Source organism: Mesoplodon mirus, assembly GCF_964341445.2.
Source record: "Mesoplodon mirus genome assembly, chromosome: 6".
NCBI classification, from domain to species: Eukaryota; Metazoa; Chordata; class Mammalia; order Artiodactyla; family Ziphiidae; genus Mesoplodon; species Mesoplodon mirus.
The window spans coordinates 37186074-37207806 of NC_138982.1; positions in this window are offsets into that span (position 1 = coordinate 37186074).

Consider the following 21733-nt stretch of genomic DNA (forward strand, 5'->3'; position numbering starts at 1 on the left):
TATCAGATGAGTCTTATGAGACTTTCCATAGTCAGGGGATTATGTGGATTCTTGTACTAGTGGTTTCTGACTGTGGAAGCAGTTGAATACATCCTCCAATTAAAAAATAGTTCCCCCTAAATTCCCTTTCCTTTCAAGTTTGCAGCATAAAACTTTGTTTCCAAAGGAAACCACTTGGCTCAAGAAGCTGTTGTAGTTCCAGTTAATTGCCAATCACATCCCCCAAGACCAAAGAATGGTAAAGGGAGACCAGATAGCATCGACTCCCAAACTAGGGAAAACAGGCAGCAGAGAGCCCCTGAGAAAATATTACAACCTAGTTACTATTTAAAAGCAAGGCAGGACTTCCCTGGTGGTGCAGTGGTTAAGAGTCCGCCTGCCAATGTGGGGGACACGGGTTCAATCCCTGGTCCGGGAAGATCCCACATGCCGCGGAGCAGCTAGGCCCGTGCATCACCACTGCTGAGCCTGCACTCTAGAGCTTGCGAGCCACAACTACTGAGCATGAGTGCCACAACTACTGACGCTGGTGTGCCTAGAACCCGTGCTCTGCAACAATAGAAGCCACAAATCACTGCAACTAGAGGAAGCCCACATGCAACAATGAAGACCCAATGTAGCCAAAAAAAAAAATAAAATTAAATCAAAAACAAAATACAGTACTTATACTATTTCATTTAAAAAATAATAAATAAAAATAAAAGCAAGGCAGGAAAATTAAAAGGACAGAATTTTTTTGAGTTCTTAGTATGAATAAGAAAAGAGGCATATGAAAAAGTATGTATTATATAAGTAACTTTGTCATGGATACATTTATGAATGTTATGCTTTTTAATACTTTTGGGTGCTTCATAAACTTTATAAAAAATTTTTATTGGAGTATTTGGAGTATAGTTGATTTACAATGTGTTCATTTCAGATGTACAACACAGTGAATCAGATATATATATGAATATATATATATATATATATATATATATATATATACATATATCTCCATCCATTCCTTTTCAGATTCTTTTCCCATGTAGGTTGTTACAGAATATTATAAACTTTTTCAGTTAGTATATGTCTATTATATAATCAGATAAAATAAACTGAAGAAAGTTATAAATACATATATGGTCCCCCAAATAACGATCACAGAAACATTAGAAGAGGGGAAGTTTATAAGTAACTATACTGTGTATCGTGCATGTATTTTTATCTTGCTCTCTGTGTGTATGTAGAAATCTTATTTCCATTATACTTTTCATTATTCTATACCTTTTCCATAATGAGTATTTCTTTTCTAGGTTAAAAACAATGTGATCCACCATAATAATAGTTGACAAACAAGGACCTCAATAATTGCTAAAAACACGTGAAAGGTTATTGGGAGTAGGATACTCACAGGGTCTCAACGTACCACCTGTTGATGAAAATTCAATTAACAATCAAGCTAAGAAGAAAAAAAAAGGAATTTTGTTTGAGCCATACTGAGGATTATAACCCAGGAAACAGACTCTGAGAAAGCTCTGAGAACTGTTCCACCTGTTAGAAGTCAAAGGCACAGTCATATCATTCTCAAAACAAAGGATCATACATCAAATGATATTTTACATAAGGTTCACCAAGGTTACTCAGTCCAGGTAAGCACGTACAAAGTGGGCTGCAAGTCAGCACAGCCCCCTACAGAGTTTGGAAAGAATGCTGTTCTTCAAAGAAGTTACATTACTAGTGTCAGAAGAAAGGGGGAAAAAGTTATCTTTTTTATTTTAAACAGGATTTATGTATTTATTTGTTAAATCTGATTATTTATTTATTTATATTTTGGCTGCATTGGGTCTTTGTTGCTGTGCGCGGGCTTTCTCTAGTTGTGGCGAGCGAGGGCTACTCTTCTTTGCGGTGCGCGGGCTTCTCATTGCGGTGGCTTCTCTTGTTGCAAAGCACGGGCTCTAGGCACACCAGCGTCAGTAGTTATGGCACATGGGCTCAGTAGTTGTCGCTTGCGGGCTCTAGAGCGCAGGCTCAGTAGTTGTGGCACACGGGCTTAGTTGCTCCGTGGCATGTGGGATCTTCCCGGACCAGGGCTCGAACCCGTGTCCCCCGCATTGGCAGGCGGCTTCTTAACCACTGCGCCACCAGGGAAGTCCCGAAAAACATTATCTTTATGGTGAAGGCACTGCCGTCTTTGAGAAGTTCTGGTTAATGTGTAATGCAGATGCACACTGCACATTAGGGAGAGAAGGAGGAGGCACAAACGGATGCAGAGAGGATTTTATGTTTAAATTTTCTTGATCTGCCTTAAAAGATAAATTTTGTTTCATCACACCCTGCAGAGTAGTTTATGAATTACAAATGGAAGTGGGTTTGCTTATAATGGGGAAATCTGGATATCACCATGGGGGTGATATGAGGATATCACCTTAACCAAGTTATCAAGTTCACATTACCAAGATGGGACAAATTGACATCGTGTGCCTCCTGTTGTAATATCCTGATCAGGATACAACATCACCTGTGAAATATTCTTGTCAAATATTTTCATAGGAAATCCATTTTTGAGGAAATAATCAGGCAAATCCAAATTGTGGGCCATTCTGTAAAGCAACTACCTTGAATGTTTTTTAATGTCAATGTCATAAAAAACATAGAAAAAGACTAGAGAACTGCACTAGTTTAAAGGAGCCTAAAGGCGGGGGATGGGAAGCTACATGGGATTATTGGGACAGTTGAGGACCTTGGAATATGTACAGTATATTAGCTAACATTATTATTTCATTTTCTTGAGAATGATAATAGTATTATGTTTGTATAGGAGAATGCCCTATTCTTAGGATAGACATGCCAACTATTTAGGAGAGAAGCATCATGATTTGGCATGTTTTAAATGTTCAGACCAAAAAAGTATACGTTTCAGGTATTTATGTATATGGAGAGAAAGAGGTAAACGTGACAAAATGGGATCAACTGATGAATCCAGGTGAATAGTATAAGCACGTTCATTGTATTATTGTTGCGACTTTTCTGTAGGTTTGAAGTTTTTCAGAGTAAAATTTGAGGGGGAATTACAGGAGTGAAGACTCTCATGGTCAGCTTCACCACGAGGTCGCTCGCCATCACCCTTGCCGGTAGAGGACCCTGAAATCCTAGGGCTTTGCGAAGGAAGCAGCTGGATTACTGGTGACTGCAGCTTCCCCACACAGCTGGCTTCTGAGCCCGCTAATTGTGGGATGATGTCAGGCCACAAAGGGTAGACAGATTCCAGTTAGTCTGGTACTGGGAAAAAAATAGTCCCTGTATCTTAGACAGCCCTGATAAGGCGCCTCCGTGGATATGAGTAATGATCAGACACAGGGGATGAACCGGGGCTGAGAAAGCTGGACAATGGAAAGCCGGGAGCACCATGACAAGGAAATTCTTCCCTTGAATTGCCTTTTCCTATTGAGATAAGATAGTACGCAATAAAGCACCAGACTCAGAAGTGCTGTCACCAGCGGTAGCAGCTGGCGTGGGGCCTGAGTTGCAGCACATGAGTGCCTAGTGTTGTCAAGCATCTAGGGAGTCTCTCGAGGGCTCACTCTGGCCTGCCGCACAAGGGGCAAAGTCAATGACCTCAGACCCAGAAGGCCTGGGGGCAAGTCCTGATCCCACAACTCACCAGCTCGGAGACTGATTGATTCTTTTTTCTTGTTCACAAAATAAATGTCTACTTCTCTCCTACCTGCCTTACTGATGGGTTGCAAAAACTGAAAACAAACCATGAAAGGGTTTTTCAACCTAAAGGCCGTTGAGATATCAGTATTATCATGACTTCCTAGGCATAAAGCAATTCAGTTTGTAGCTTTCCCCCTCCTCAGGCCCAACTCACTTGAAAGTCTTTTAGGTCCTGAGTACGTTTTTAATATGAGGTTGTATGAGTAAAACCTTTCAAACTTCTGAGGAAGCAGGATGGAGATGCTTTGAGATGCTCTAGTTTCTCCTGAATAGGCAGAGTGTGGCAGCGAATGTTACCACTTTGTTATACCTTAACTGGGAAATATATCCTCATAGGCAAGCAGTGTCTCACCCACACTGTCCCGAGTGAGTCAGTGTCCCAGCTGGGCGAGCATGGGTGGCCCTGGGCCAGAGTGCCACAAGGGAGGGGAATCTGGGACTCAACTCAGTCCAGGATGTGGGCCTTGGCATCTCAGGGGCAGTAGAGCAGAACCGACCGAGTGAAAAGGGAGCAAGCCTTAGGCTGGTCTTCAGGAGAGGACTGAGCTAGTGGGTATATGCTACAGAGAAGGAGTTTAACTCAGTGCAAGGGAGAACTTTCCTTTGGCCCTGTCCCAGCTGCGGTGGTGGCCAGGAGCTCCCTGGTACTAGAGCGATCCCACGCAGCTCCATCACCCCTCCTCTAAGATGTTTTGGGAAGATGCACCACTGACCAGAGATGGATCAGATGGTATTCCAGGGCTCTTCCAACCCTAAGAATCTGAGCTACTTTTGTCCAGCAGTGAATTTGCATTAACCCATCCTCTGCTTACTAGTCATGTGACCTTGGACAGGTTTATTAGTTTTCTGATCCTTAGTTTTCTCAGATGTAAAATGAGATTATTAACATCTACCCTACTTATTGGGTTGCTAGAAACATCAACACAGATGAGAAGGGATTCCTGGTGAAATCATAAATGTTCTCCCCACTCCCTCAGGCCTCTGCCCACAGTTCCTGGGTGACCAGGAGAGTGCCTGGACTGGCATGTCCCATGGGTCAGAGCAGAGGTCACAAATGCTCAAGGGATCAGCACTAAATCCGATTTCACTGGCCATCCTCCGTCCCTGCTTAGCACTTTGCCCTGTCTGGCTTCCCCATCCCTCTATCTTTACCCTTCCCTTCTTCCTTTCCCTTATGCTCAGTCAGCTAGCACTTTCTGAGGGGGTACTATGTCCCAGACACGCTGCTGGGCTGGGGAGCATGTAAAAAATACCCAGTCCTGCGAGTGCGTCTTGCCTGGTTGTGGGGGAGAACACAGAGAACAGATGAGGAGGGCAGTGGTCTGAGGGAGGGTTGTGCTGGGGCTCACAGGGGCAAGCCTTTGTAGGGGCAAGGCCGGGAGGGCAGGCTGGACGGGAGAAGTATCCACCAAGAATAAGACATTTGAGCCTGTCTTTCAACAGATCACTTTCCAAGTAGAGAAGGCAAGCGGAGGGCATGAACAAAGAGCATGTGGATGTGAGGCTTGGGCCCCACGGGCTTGGCTTCTCTGCTGGTCCTTAGCCAGCTCCTTCCCTCTGCTCAGCTTCCACAGGGAACTTCCTTCTGTGCAGGAGGATTTGGAAACTCGAAACAGTTTCTGGAAACACTGCTGCCTGGTTACTGGGGGCTGTGAAATGTTACTATGAAATAAAGGCAGTAATTCTCAACCTTGGCTGCAACCTTGGCTGCACACCAGCATCACCTGTGGTTTGTTTTCGGTTTGTTTTAAATTCACATTTACTGGCCCCACCCTTCATGTACTCTCATTCAGTAAATCTGGGGCGGGACCTCTGAGACTGGTGTGATCTGCTTTCACAAAATTGGAGGTAGAAATATTGTCCCACTTTTGTTTTTCCAGTTCCTCACTAAGGACTGCACATGTTTTATTGCAGGAAGTTCAGTATCGCCTAGTCAAGATTCCCAACTAGCTTCGGTTTTCTGAGAATCCTAAAGACTTAGAAGTTCCAAAAAAGCGGTGGAACTGTGGTGGGATTAGATGGGATTAGTCCGGCCTCCATTCCTGGAGGGGAGAGAACGATAGCGAGCAGTCCACTACTTATATCTTCTCTGGGCTTCACTTTCCTCATCTGTGAAATGGGAATATGAACAGTTCCCACCTCATAAGATAGTGGTGAAGACTAAAAGAGCACAGAGAACACAATATATAGCACGTAGTAAGCGCTCAGTCAACAATGGTTAATGTTATGGAGGCAACAAGACCTGCCTGGCAGTTAGAGGGGTGGGCTCTGGAGCCAGACTGCCTGGTTCACAGTCTGCCAGCTACTCACCATATAACCTCCATGCCTCAATTTCCTTTTCTGTACAAAATGGGTGATAATAACTCCCTCACAGAACTGTTACTAAATGAATGAATAAGTGCCAAGCACTTAAATCAGTGCTGGCAAACCACACCAAAGAAACCTCAGCAGGGAATCATGATTTCTGCTGTGACCTCTAGCTGCCTCGTGGTGTCACTGTTGGACACTGGTCCTACCCCCTCCTCAGCTGGTATCCGCTGATGCTCCCAGCAGCCTTTCAGGCCCAGCTGTGGCCCTGCGAGAAGGAACCACTGCCTCCCCCTTTACTAACCGTGGCCAGGGGAGACGTGATCTCCTAATATAGCAGTTCACCTACACAGCCTCCTCCCAGGACATCAGCCAGCCTCCCAATGCTGAGTCAGGCCCAGTTTCAGCCCCACCAGCTGGCAGAGCCAGAATCTCCTCTCCCACCTTCTTCCCCGCAAAGATCTACCCCAGGGTCCAAGGTGTCTTCGACCATCTTGGAGCCTAAAGCATCTGAGTACATCCCTTTCCCCAGGGAGGCTACTCTTTTAAAGGAAGTTATTAGGGTAAGTCTTGGGTCCCCAAAGCCCCTCTTTGTTCAGAAGGCTGTCTGTCCTCCTTGGCGCCAAGCAATTGGCCCTCGTTAGGGAGATTGCCCAAGAGATTAGCAGGTGCCAACACATACCCTTCTGTTGGAACCACTGCCAGGGATTCTAAAGTGCTTTTTTGGCATGTTAGAGAAGAGAGGAGAAACCCCACCCCTGCTTGGAAATCATATTATATGTAATTAAAAAAAAAACACCATGCATGATTCTATTGAGAACATTCCACCAGGGTAAGAATCACTAAAGTAAGAAGACGAGACCTAATGGTTATTAAAACTCACCTGTACCAATGGGAGGCTGTGGGCTTATACCCTGGAGGCTGCCGTCCTCAGAACATTTTGATCCGAGAATACAGGAGCTAAATTTGTCCCTAGAGGGCGGCTGGCTCAATGATTCCCAAATTCAGTGCAGCAGAATCACGGGGTCTGCCTATCGCACAGATTCTCAAGTCTTGCTGATTCAGGAGGTCTGGGGGTGGAGGAGTGGGGAGGAATCCCAAATCCCAGTGAGATGCCACGGAAGAGCCTCGTGGGGAGGGGGGGAGGCAAAGTGGGTGGAAGGCTGCCCACAGAGTGCCGCCTAAGCAGGGGCTTATGAGAGGCAAGGGGGCTTCTGAGGGAGGCTCAGATGGGAGGGAGTTGTCATCCGTGCAGTTCTCAAAGTTAAAGCTCAAATCTCTTGCTAAGTAATATATCTCCTCTCTGGCTATCGGGACATATTTTCAGATGGAAGAAAGTATATGTCCAAAGCAGGAATCCCAGTATCAGAACCCTCCGTGGGAGCGGAGGTGAACCCCTGGGAATGCAAGCCAGGAAGACAATTGCTGCCACTGGTCAGTGAGGAAAGCCTTGGGCTCCGATGACCTCATGGCTCTTTTCTGTCGCCGGTGACGGGACACACCCTTCCCCTCTGCCCACCTCCACCCACAGGCATATCAGACAGATGACCGCATGAGCACAGGGGAAAAGTGTTCCCCATCGATAACACACATTCTCACGTGCTGCTGCAGCCACTGGCCTCATCTTCCAAATGTCCCATGATGTCAGGCTTAGCAAGCCTGGCTGAGGTCAGTGGGACCTCTCTCTCCCTGGAGACGCAGGAATTTTTGAAAAGTTGTGTAAGGGCAAACGTCTGATTGTGCCTTGAATTTTTTGTGTGAAAACTTTAGCTCTGACAGCTCAAGTCACATTTGCCTCCTGGCTCACTGGGCCTGATTCAGTTTTTCTGAGCAGTGCTCATTGTGAGAAGTAAAAGAATATTTCCCTATCTCTCCAGAGGAGTCGGCAAGGCAGCCTGTCCAGCCATGAGGTAGGTGATTGCTGAATCAAACTAGGCTCAAATGCTTAGAGCCTCCAGAATCCATCCCTCAGAAGGAGTCTCTCCCCTTCTCCCTGCATTCCTGCAGAGACCCAAAGGTGTCCCCTTACCCCCAAAGAGCTCAATTAGTGATAAAGAAGTCATGGGGCCAGAGCATCCTGGGTGTAGCAATTTCCATCAAAATGCCAGAGGATCACCAAAAAAAGTCCTTTCTCCACATTATCAAGCTCTCAAACCTCTGACAGCTCCCCAACCATCCCCGGCCTCCTGCTTGGCTAAATATTTGGAAACTGAAACAATAGCCTTACTGAAGCAGTGATGGGCAATTACTGGAAAGTCATGTGATTGTCCGAATTCAACCAATTTGTCAGACCATTTTCCTTTCACTCATCACCTCCCCCACGATAAGATAGGGTCACCAGAGCACAATAATCCTTTCCTGAGATACAATGTAGAGGCTCCTGAGAAAAGAAACAAAAGTGGGGCTAATTTTGGCTTTTCTGGGACTAAAGAAAAGCAGGCAGGCAGGCAGGCTCCATCCAACTCAAGGAAGCCAGGGTGGGCCTTGTTGCATTGCTCCAGGGTGTCTGCTTAGATCACCAGGGGATTTGGAGAACAATGCAAGGGGGGAGGGGGATGGGAACAGAGTTCTGGCTCTGGCCACGGTGACCAAGCTTTGTCCAGGCTCTGAAGAGGTCTCTGAAACGGCAGCCCATGGCTTCAGACTTGAATTTTTTTTTCAACTATAAATGCCTTGCCACTCCTCCCCAACTTAATGAATTAAGATTTGGGAATTCTTTCCAGAGCCAGCAGTGGTCTTTGTGCTCTTCAGGGCTCTGTGAAGGCCCTAAAGTTGTAGGTGAATGTTGGTAATCATGGGCACTTTTTTCTGGCGCAAGGGTCCGTGGCTTTCCTCTGATTCTCAGAGGGATCTGCCATCCAAAAAAGACATGCCCCTCGAGGCAAAGTGTCCCCCCACCTATCACCCCAGCCCCAGGGAGAACTCCTGTTCTTTGTGGCAATGCTGGTCAAATTTCCATGTGCATTAGAATCAGCTGGGTATCAAGTTAGAATGTAAATTCTAATTCCTTTGGTCTTGAAGGCAAGCAGTGATTCTCCCTCCCCAGGCCTGGATCATGGTCACAGCCTCCTACCTGATTTCTAGTCCACCCTCCCTCTGGGCACAGGAGTGACCTCGATGCACATTTTTTAAAAAAAAATTTTATTGGAGTATAGTTGATTTACAATGTTGTGTTAGTTTCAGGGGTACAGCAAAGTGAATCAGTTATACATATACATATATCCGCTCTTTCAATGTACGTTTCTTTTTTTTTTTCTATTTTTTTTTAAATTAAATTAAAATTTTTTTTGGCTGTGTTGGGTCTTTGTTGCTGCACGCGGGCTTTTCTCTAGTTGTGGTGAGTGGGGGCTAGTCTTCATTGCAGTACGCAGGCTTCTCATTGCAGTGGCTTCTCTTGTTGCGGACCACGGGCTCTAGGCGTGCGGGCTTCAGTAGTTGTGGCACGTGGCCTCAGGAGTTGTGGCACGCGGGCTCAGGAGTTGTGGCTCATGGGCTCTAGATCACAGGCTCAGTAGTTGTGGTGCATGGGCTTAGCTGCTCCACGGCGTGTGGGATCTTCCTGGACCAGGGCTCGAACCCGTGTCCCCTGCGTTGGCAGGCGGATTCTTAACAACTGTGCCACCAGGGAAGTCCCTCGAAGCATGTTTCTAGTTGTGTTCCTCCCCTTCCTTAAAACCTGTGTGCCCTTCCATCTCTATGTTAAATAAAGCACCTCAGAATCCATAAACAAGATGTTCCATGATTTGTCTTCATCTTATCTTTTCTCCCATTGTATCTCTCCATGAGCAGCTAATTCCATCCATGCTGGACTACATAAGAGCAAGGACTTGGGAGCTGAGGGGATCAGACCAATATCTGAATACTATTCCTGCCATTGACTATCTGGACTTCAGTTTCTTCATGTGTAGAATGGGAATAAAAATACCTACCCTGGGCTTCCCTGGTGGTGCGGTGGTTAAAAATCTGCCTGCCAATGCAACGGACATGGGTTCGAGCCCTGGTCCAGGAAGATCCCACACGCCGCGGAGCAGCTAAGCCCATGCACCACAACTACTGAGCCTGCACTCTAGAGCCCGTGAGCCACAACTCCTGAGACCACGTGCCACAACCCCTGATCCCGCATGCCTAGAGCCTGTGCTCCACAACAAGAGGAGCCACCGCAGTGAGAAGCCCGTGCACCGCAACGAAGAGTAGCCCCTGCTCGCTGCAACTAGAGAAAGCCCGGGTGCAGAAAAAAGACCCAACGCAGCCAAAAATAAACAAATAAATAAATAAATAAATAAATAAATAAATAATTTAAAAAATACCTACCTCGTAGAGTTATCATGAGGAACAAATAAGATAGTCTATATAAAACACTTAGGGCTTCCCTGGTGGCGCAGTGGTTGGGGGTCCGCCTGCCGATGCAGGGGACACGGGTTCGTGGCCTGGTCCGGGGGGATCCCACATGCCGCGGAGCAGCTGGATCCGTGAGCCATGGCCGCTGGGCCTGCGTGTCCGGAGCCTGTGCTCCGCAGCGGGAGAGGCCACAGCGGTGAGAGGCCCGCGTACCGCAAAAAAAAAAAAACAAAACACTTAGCACAGTGCCCACACAGCAAATGCAGTAGCTTTTGTGACTTAATCATAATATGCCCAGAGTTTCATTTGTCACATGATGCCCTGCTTGGATTATTCTCCCAGTCCCCCTTCTTTGCCCACATCAAAAGCCACCTCTTCCTTAAATCCCTCCTGACACCCCTCAATCACCATTCAATCCTTCACCTCAGTTATAACACCATGGGTGATTTCTTTCTGCCTATAGCAATGCCCAGCCCAGTTTGGGGCCCATATTAATAACAGTCACTAGTAAAGTTTTATGAAACTGAACTGTGTTCTTATTTCTTTTTGTTGTTATGTATAATACGTACCTGTAATACTTACTCCTTAGCTATGATAAATATATACAGTATGTATTATCCTATAATTGGAGAGTTTGTTTGGTTATTTCTTTTTTTCCCCCAATTAATTTGATCCTCAGTAGTATCTGTTACTTTTGCCCTGACAAGTTGCAGATCTCAGAAGAGTATGGGATTAGCATGGGCATTACCTTATACTGGAATCAATTCACTCAACCACTCTTTACTGACATCTGCCACGTACCAGCACAGTAAATGATTGTAGGGACGATCATTGCAGCAGCACAGGTACACGTAGCCTTCCTTATAGAGGTGGTGGCTCTGGGACAGCTTCTGCCACCCAGGAGAGGACAGGATCTACGCTGAGACTTCCCTCTGTAAGCCCTATCATATGCCCTCAGGGAGCCCATAAATGCCAGGGACACTCCTCTGTAGACACCTTAGCAAGGATCCCTCAAAAAAAGAAAAAAAAAAAAGAATCCCTTGAAGCCATTTCCCAACTCCAAAGTGATTTGGGCTAATTCTCTGAACAATGAATCCTTTTGAGTACTTGTATGCCCATCCAAGCCTCAGTTCTCTAATTATAAAGGTCCTCATTCAAACAGTCTTTACAATTTACAAAGGTCTTTCACATAACACTAATGAGACTGAATTTTTGTCACAACCCTGAGAGGTAAGCAGGGCGGGTTTTTAGATTTTCATTCTGAAGTTGAGGTGCCAAAAGCTCAGAGGAATTAAGGGATTGACCCAAGGTCTTGTAACAAGTAAATGAAACACTCAGTACCTATATCCATACCTGCTGACTAAAGGTCCAGAAATTCCTTCTATTGTGACAGGATCCTGGGTCTCATAGCTAGGAAAAGATGAAGCAGGATAGCAAAACAACCCCTCAGCTACTTACTCTCAGTGCATTTCCTGAAAGGGAGGAGGGGACCAGGTGAGGTCTTACGGCTGTGGGAGTATGGGAGACGTGGGGCTAGAGGGAGGGTAGCCCTTCCAAGTGTCAGGGAAGTGGTATTTTTTACAAGTTCCCCCAGGTGACCTATTACATAGTGACAGTGAAGAAACACGATGGGTTAATTTCTGACCTGCTGGGAAGAGCTGGGCAAGAACCCGAGATCTTGTGTCCATCTGGTCGACATTCCACAGTGTACCATGTGGCCACTCCAGCCTTTAGACTCAAGGCTATGAAAGACCAGAGCAGACAGTATATACAGAGACCCCCTGGGGGACCATGTGTTCCAGGTACACAGCAAGGCAGAGCCATCAGGTGTTCAGGCATCCAGCCCTCAAGCCAGTGGCCTTGTCTTACTGCCACACAGTGCTGGAAGAATCCAGGGGAATTAATGGAGAGAAAATAACACTTTTGCCCAAAGTGCCCCCCAGAAGCCTTTCCCCTAATGGTGTTTTGGAGTTCTGTGAATATTTCCTCATTCCTCCTGCACTTGATAACTAAGTGGTCCAAGCCCCAGAGAAGCAGGTTGTTATTATCCACAGATGACAAAATTACAGGTGGAAAGGTTGAGACTTGCCCTGGTCACACAGCACACTAACAGCAGAGGCCGCGTATTGGAAACAGAAGCCCCTGTTGTCCTGGAGGAAACACCATGACTTAGCTGTTCAGAAGCAGCAGGTCTTGGCTGGGTAGCTCCATGGAGAACAGGGACGCACCTGCTGGAGGTGCTCCCGCCCTCTCGAGTCCCAGCAGGAAGGGAGAGCACACCCCAGGCAACACTTCTCTAGCAGGACAGCTCTGCGGCTGTGTTTTGGCACCTCAATATCTCTCACATGTTTATCAAGCCCTTTCACATCTTGTCCACCGGTTTTCCCCGCCTTTGTGTTCAGGCACGAGCTCTCTCGGCTGTCCCCAGAGGTCTCCTCTGCATCATTCCATCCGGAGAGGCAAAATGACAGGAAAGCTCCCACCAGGGGGTGGAGAGGTGATAAGAAGGAAAAACCTTAGGCTTTCAATTGTCCTGTGGTCAGTAGAACAGCCGCTGAGGTGCTCTTGTGTGAAACCACACTGTGCCAAAGTGGAAACTCCACCGGCTCCTACAGAGAGCCGCCCATCACCACACATACAGATTTTTGGTATTCTATTGACCAAGAGTGAGAAGTCTGTTGTCATCAAAATCCAGTATGCCATGTAGATTTCTTTTTAGCTTTGCTCAGTGGAGGATCATTTTTGAAGCCCTGCTGTTGTTTCCCTACCCCTTCCCACTCGGCTCTGAATTCATTAGCAGCCATAGACAATATGCATCAGGAAACTGGGCAACCCAGACACATAGCCAACAAAGAGTTTATGCAGCCAAGCAAAGCGCCTTTGTATGCCTTGGCTTTGATGGTCCCAGCTGATGCTTCCCTTTCGGGAAACTATAAACTCTTCACCTTTGGGAGGTTATTCAGGCTGATGGAAAATCTGATAGACCAAAAACACCATCCACAGACCCCTGGGCTAGAATAGCCAAGACAGTGAAGCACCTCCCTCAGTCACCCGCCCTTTAGCTTTCTGTCAGCACTGCTCCCATCTGGCTTTACCTGACCTCTGCCATGCCAGGTGTGGCAGCCAGCCACCCATGTGACTCCTCATCTCTTGGTATTCACAACTGTGTAGTCCCCTCACACGATGAAGAGGGCTGATCCATGTGACCAATAGAATATTGCAGGCCTGATGGTGTGGGGCTTCCTGAGCAAGACCATTAACAAAAATTTCAGCTTCCACCGTGGGCCCTTGACTTGCTCACTTGGGCAAGCCAACCACCATGTTGTGAGGATATTCAAGCACCGGTGGAGAGACCATGTTGGAAGCAACCAGCCTCCAGCATAAACTTGCCAGGCACTTGAATGAGCTACATCTGGAAGCAGATTCTCTAGTCCCAGTTAAGCCTTCAGATGATTCTAGCTCCTCAGCATCTGAATCTTCAGCAAAGACCCAAGACCTCAGGGAGCAGAGATAAGCTGTCCCTGCTGTGTCTTGTCTGAATTCCTGACTCACAAAAATAATGGGGTAATAAGTCATTATTGTTGTTTTTTGCCAGTAAGGTGTGCGAGAGATTTGTAATGCAGCAATGGATGCCTCCAGCCTAGTTGTGTATGGATAGGAGCCATCATAAAATTCTCTCTGCAAAGCTCCTCCTACTTTATAAAGCAATCATTAAAAGCTGAATTCTTCTACCTCTGCCTTCTAAATTGCATTCATGTGGTCTTGAGTATTCATAATTGAGGTGGGTCCTCCACCTACCAGTACCAAGGAAGGTGCAAATGCACCTTGTGGATGGAGGGGACCATAAAAAGTCCACTAAGGGAGCCATGGCTTGAATAAGCAGTTAACTTTCTACTCCTCCCACCAAACCTCTCTTAAGAGAGGGAATCTGACTTTGGTCTCTACCACTCCTTGGGAATCATCTTCTCCTCAATCATCAGGGGCCGCCCCATCTCTAACTCCAGGAGCCTAAATTCTAATCGCCCTGTACCTTCTTGGTCTTCCCCTCCTTTGATTTCCTTGATACCTACCTCCCTTTGTTCCTCTTTGGTCCACCTACTGCTTCCTCTATTTTAATGGCAAATCTTCTTCCCAACCCTTTTTCATCCTGGACTTCTGATGAACTCCTAATGACCCGGACTAAAGGGAAATGGGCCGCCTTAGGAGGCAGTGAGCTTCCTGGTGTTGGTAGATGCAGGGTGACCTTCTAGAAGGGGTGGCATAACAGGGGTTCCAGCAGTGGTCTCTGAGACACTACTCAACAACATAAGTCTGTAAGTATTGAGAGACTTGAATATCAAGATAACATAAAGAATACTCAGAACTGGGACTGTTGTTATTCCAGAATTCAGACTCATCATAGAGAGTCAAAGCTGGACACGATCTTTGAAATCATCTATATGGTCTTATCCACTCTAAAATTTTAACTCTCCCTGTAGAGATGACTTCCACTGTTTTCTCATGACTAGCCCTATTTTTCAAGAGCTGGTCCCAAGTTTCCTCCAGGAACCTATACATCTGCCCTGGATGTATCATGTGCCACACAGACTCAGGCCAGCTAAATCAGGTGCACCTTCTTCTTCTCCAAACCTACTCATCCTCCTGACTTCCTTATCTCAGTTAAGCACACTCTCCTCTGGTTGGGTCTCCAAGGTAAAATCTTGGAATCATTCTTGTGTTTTTCCCTGTCCTTCAAATCTCTGTTTTATCGGTTGCCAAGACACCCATCTTTCTCCTTCATGTCTCTTTCATCCTTCTCTGTATTAGTCAGGGCTCTCCAGAGAAACAGAACCAATAAGAGATAGATGGATAGGGGCTTCCCTGGTGGCGCAGTGGTTAAGGACCCGCCTGCCAATGCAGGGGACATGGGTTCGAGCCCTGGTCTGGGAAGATCCCACATGCCGCTGAGCAGCTAAGCCCGTGCACCACAACTACTGAGCCTGCGCTCTAGAGCCCACGAGCCACAACTACTGAAGCCCGCATGTTTAGAGCCTGTGCTCCACAACAAGAGAAGCTACTGCAATGAGAAGCCTGCACACCTCAATGAAGAGTAGCCCCTGCTTGCCACAACTAGAGAAAGCCCATGTCCAGCAACAAAGACCCAACACAGCCAAAAATAAAATTAATTAACTAAAAAAAATTTTAATAAAAAATAAATTAATTTAAAAAAGAGATCGATAGATAGATTTATATAAGCCAAATCTTCATTATATATAACACTATTACTGAGCTGAGGCTGGCAGTTCCTACAGTCTGTGAGCTGGAGACCCAATGGTTTAGTTTCTGTCAGAACCAGGAGAGCCAGTGGTAAAGTTTTCTTTCAAAGGCTGGCAGCCTCAGTGCCCAGGAAGAGCCAGTGTTTCAGTGTGAGTCTAAGGGCAGGAAAAAAGCTAATGCCTCAGTCTGAAGGCAGTCAGGTAGGTAGAATTATTTCTTACTTGGGGGAGGGTCAGCATCTTTTTCTATTCAGGTCTTCAACTGATTGGATGAGACCCTCCCACATTAGAGAGGACAATCTGCTTAGCTCAGTCTATGGGTTTAAATGTTAATCTCAGCCAAAACTGTCCTCACAGAAACACCCAGAATAATGTGCACCCCATGGCTCAGTCAAGTTGACACATAAAAATTTTTTTTTTGGCTGCGTTGGGTCTTGATTGCTCTGCGCCAGCTTTCTCTAGTTGTGGTGAGCAGGGGTTACTCTTCACTGTGGTGCGTGGGCTTCTCACTGTGGTGGCTTGTCTTGTTGTGGAGCATGGGCTCTAGGTGTATGGGCTTCAGTAGTTGCAGCGCGTGGGTTCAGTAGTTGTGGCTCGCGGGCTCTAGAGCACAGACTCGGGTGTTGTGGTGCACAGGCTTAGTTGCTCCGCAGCATGTGGGATCTTCCCGGACCAGGGATCGAACTCATGTCCCCTGCATTAACCACTGCACCACCAGGGAAGTCCCGACACATAACATTAACCATCATATCTTCCTACCCATCCCCACCACCTCTGCCTTAGTTTGGGCCTGTATTAATTTCCTTTCCCTGCCAACACTCTAAACTACTCTGCCTATAACTAGACTCAAGTCCCAGCAGGCCCCAAGTGAGGTACCAAGTGTGACCCATGAGGAGATCTACTACACTCAAAAACAAAACAAAAACAAAAACTGCATGGGGAATTCCCTGGCGGTCCAGTGGTTAGGACTTGGTGCTTTCACTGCCGGGGCCCAGATTTGATCCCCTGTTTGAGGAACTTAGATCCTGTAAGCCACGTGGTACAGAAAAAAAAAAAAAAACAACTGCATGAGTTTTCCAATTTATACATATAGAAATCTGGGGAGCACAGTGTAGAATAGATCTTAAAGGTATAGGGTTATGGTGGAAAGACTATAAAGTTGGATCAGACAGAATTTAGTGACATGAGCCCACTCAGCAGAGATTCTGAATTCAGTGCTTTAGATTGAGGGGAACCTCAGCATCCTTGAAGAGTTCTGTGGCCACTTTTCTCTGTAGGTCAAACATTACAGTAGGAACTACAACCACCACACCGGGATCCCTAATGCAATGAGGATGAGATCCCCAGGGAGGGCCCATACCAAGTGACAGCACTTAATCACAAAAGATGGGTGTGGTTACCATAATGGACAACAGAGCCAAAGCAGTCATCACAATAGACTGACTCACAGAGACCTATGGCATTTGGCTAGCAGATCATGGTCCCTTTGGGGAAGATTTAGAGAAAGATTAACAGTACTATATAAAATTTTGGCAGTGTTAGCAGAGCCTTTCCTCAAGGGACCTGGTCTCTACTTCATTCAAGAGCTCCTTGGCCTATAAACTGACTCAAGTCTGGGAATTGACTGAAGGGCCGTCATGACTCTGTTTTGGTGATCTAAGATATACTACTGTTCACTCAACCTAGAATTCTTACCCTTATACAGATGCAAGAGTCTATGCTGATTCATGGGCTGTGGGCAATGGTTTGGCTGAATGGGCAGGGACTTGAAAGGAACATTATTGGAAAGGTAGTGACACGGAGGCCCCAGGAAGAGGTCAGTGTATAGACCATCTCTGAATGGGTGAAAGCTGTGAAGATATTTGTATTCTATGTGAACGCTCACCAAAGGTAACCTCAGCAGAGGGGGCAGTTTAATAATCAAGTGGATGGGATGACCCATTCTTTGGATATCAGTCAACTTCTTTCTTCAATCAGACCTGTCATTGCCCATTGGGTTCATGAACAAAGTGGGAATGGTAGCAGGGGTGGAGGTTATGCATGGGCTCAACTTCTACTCACCAGTGCTAACCTGGCTATGACCACTGCTGAGTGCCCTAATTGCCACAGCAGAGACCAACACTGAGATCCCTTTATGACTCTGGGGTGATCAGCAAGCTACTTGTTGGCAAATTGATTACACTGGACCGTTTCCATCATGGATGGGCCAGGACTTTGTTCTTATTGAAATATCCACTTAGTCTAGATATGGATTTGCCTTCCCTGCACACAATGATTCTGTCAAAACTACCATATGAGGATGTACAGAATACTTTATCCACCACCACACTATTCCACATAGCACTGCTTCTGATCAGGAAGCTTGCTTTACAGCCGTGAAGTACAGCAATGGGCCTATGCTCATGGAATTCACTAGCCTTACCATGCTCCTCATCATCCTGCATCAGTTGGCTTGATAGAACGTGGAATGGCCTTTTGAAGACTCATTCACAGCACCAGCTATGTGGCAATATCTCATGAGGCTGGGACAATGTCCTCTAGGATGCTTTGTATTCTCTAAATCGGTATCTAATATATGGTGCTATTTCTCCCATAGCCAAGATTCCTGGGTTCAGGAATCAAGGGGTGGAAATGGGAGTGGCTCCAGTCAATGTGACTTCTAATGATCCACTGGCAAACTTTCTGTTGTCTTTCCTTGTGACCTTAGGTTCTGCTGGTCTAGGGGTTCTAGTTCCAAAGGAAGGAATGCTTCAACCAGGAAACACAACAATGATTCCATTGAACTGGAAGTTAAGGCTGCCACCCAGCCTTAACTCTGTATACCTCTTTATTAACAGGCAAAAGAGGGGTTACTCTCCTGAGCAAAGGATTTGAACATTTCTAAGGAAACGTTACCTAAAGGCACGTTTTCTATCAGTTCTTCTTATAAGAAATAGAAAAAAGAAATAAGCATATTTCGGGCTTCCCTGGTGGTGCAGTGGTTGAGGGTCCGCCTGCCGATGCAGGGGACATGGGTTCGTGCCCTGGTCCGGGAAGATCCCACATGCCGCGGAGCGGCTGGGCCCGTGAGCCATGGCCGCTGAGCCTGCGTGTCCAGAGCCTGTGCTCTGCAACGGGAGAGGCCACAACAGTGAGAGGTCCGCGTACCGAAAAAAAAAAAAAAAAAAACCCAGAAATAAGCATATTTCATTGTTCTTGGAACTTCCAAAGTTCCAAATAGGTATTTGAGGGACATGATGGTCTTCTTTATGTGTCAACTTGGCTAGACCACAGTCCTCAATTAGTCAGTCAAACATTGATCTAGGTGTTGCTGTGAAGGTATTTTGTAGATATGATTAAAGTCCTTAGTCAGTTGACTTTAAGTAAGGGAGATTAACCTAGATAATCAATTGGTTCAATCAGTTGAGAGGTCATAAGAACTTCTTCCTTGGAGAATCCACCTGAGAGTTCTAGCCTACCTTTCTGGATGGTCTGCCATATGGAGTTCAGGCTTGCCTAGCCAGCCCCTACAATTACATAAGCCAATTCCTTGCAATGAATCTCTTAATATATTAATATGTATTTCCTTCTTGTCCTTCTCTAGTTGAATCCTGATAGAGACATTAAAAACCCTCTCTCCAAAGCCCCTCTCATTTCCCACCTTCCCATTCAATGGAGAACCTAAGAATTAGGCAGGATCATGTGGGCTCATTTTCTCAAGTTAAAGGAAAAGCACATTATAATGAAAACATAAAATTATGTTAACAAAAGGAATGTGAATTACTTATGTAGACCCACTGAAGCTTAACTAATCCTTTTGTTTCTGTTTTTTTTTAATTGAGATATAATTGACATATAACATTGTATAAGTTTAAGTTGTACAGGTGTTGATTTCATGCATTTATATATTGCAGTATTATGACTACCACCATAGTGTTAGCTAACACCTCTATAAGGTCACGTAATTATTATTTCTTTTTTGTAGTGAGAACAATGAAGATGTAATCTCTCAGAAACTTTGAAGTTTATAATACAGTATTGTTGACTATAATCACTATGCTGTGCATTAGATCTCCAGGACATATTTATCTACTAGTTGCAAGTTCGTAATCCTTGAGGTGCAAGGTGCATCTGATTTTTCTTGTTTTCTAACATATTTGGAGGAAAGCAAACTTCACTCTGAAATGGGAGTCACCTCTGTTCTGGACGTCCTTTTTTTCCATTGTTGGGTCTCAGAACCACCTCTTCTCCATACCTGGCAGCAGAAAGTGGAGAGAAGAGAGAGAGAGATGCTAGAGGCTGTACAATTTTTTTGTTTGTTTTTTTCTGCACCAAGCGTGGCATGTTGGATCTTAGTTCCCTAACAAGGGACTGAACCTGTGCCCTCTGCAGTGGAAGCTCAGAGTCTTAACCACTGGACTGCCAGGGAAGTCCTGGAGGCTGTACAACTGAGACACAAGAGGGGACATGGAGGCAGAGATTTCTGATTAAGAGTGTTGGTAATTCAAGAAAATGGGGTAGGAGATGAAGGAACTCCAGGGGGTTTTAAAAAGAAAGAGGGAATATGAGAAGGGAGAGAAGGGCTGATGTTAGGAAAGGAAGGTCATCCATGTGACTATAGGTCAGGGCAGTGAGGCTCCAGACTTTTGTTCAGGGCAAAAGGACAAAGTTTGAGGAAAGAACCTCAGCTCCTGACTTTCCACACTCCTGACTCTATATGGTTCACATCCATCACTGGAGCTTTTAGTAAAGAACTGCTTACCCTTGTTCGGACCTTGAGGACTAAAATAAGAAGGGAGAGAGCCCCTTCTCCAAGATCAGTGTCCGGAATTAGAAACACCTTCATTGAAGCTGACAACGGGGCGGTGGAGGGGACAAAAGTGTAGTGCCTTTTGCATTGCCTTTTACAAAGTAACCCAGAGCACAGAACATTGGGTGGAACATACAGGGTGACAGATTTCAGTTCTGCCAAGAAATGTCTTTGAAGTGCTCTTTCTGACTAAAGGGAAATGAGCTGCCTTGAGAGGCAGTGGGCTTCTTGCCCCATAGGTGTGAGGAGATACAGCGGACCACCTAACAGGGGTGGTGTGGGAGAGGACTCTGTTGAGGTGTATTCAACAACATAATTCTACAGTTATTGAAAGATGTAGATACTGAGATAATTTTCAGAATATTTGGGACCAGGACCATGAGATATTCTTTTATAATCTCAGAGTTAAACCTCATCACAGAGTGTCAGAGGCAGACAGGATCTTTAAAATCATCTTGTCTGGGCTTCCCTGATGGCGCAGTGGTTGGGAGTCCACCTGCCGATGCAGGGGACGCAGGTTCGTGTCCCGGTCCGGGAGGATCCCATGTGCCACGGAGCGGCTGGGCCTGTGAGCCATGGCCGCTGAGCCTGCGCGTCCGGAGCCTGTGCTCCGCAGCAGGAGAGGCCACAGCAGTGAGAGGCCCGCGTACTGCAAAAAAAAAAAAAAAAAAAAAAAAAAATCATCTTGTCTAACCTCCCTCCTCTCCCCCTTTTATATAAATGAAAAAACATAAGGCCCAGAGAGAAGTGACTAACTCAAGTTCACACAGCTAAAAAGTAGAAGATCTGGGCTAGAACTCGTAGGCATGTTTCATCTCTCAACATCTTTGCTGGTCTCATTATCAAATCTGCCCAGCAATATCTGGAAACTTACCAGGAAAGAAAATAATGGAAACAATTAAACCTAGACAAATGACAGCTTCTTCAGATATCATTTAAACACAAAGAAATATAAGGAACTCAACTGCTGAAACTCCTTGATAACATCAAGGAAAAGGAGTCATTTCACATAAATCTCAGAGATGATGTCATCTAAACACACAAGCCGTTAGTGGAAGTTCCAACTCATTATGAAGGAAATGATTCTTATAAATAGTTTGGATCTGGAGATACTGGTTGGCGTCTTCAAGTCATAGATTCTTGAAATAGGAAGACCTATCATAGAGGTCATCTGATCCAGGGCACGCTGACCCTGCAAATATTGGGCCACACCACTCTCAACTCTGTGTCTCATGCTACATTGTACCAGCCATTACTCCAGCATTTTGCTTGTTAAAGTACACCAAACTGAATGGAAATTTTTTCTTCCAATCTGAAAATAGATTTTTCCCCTAATAAAATAAAC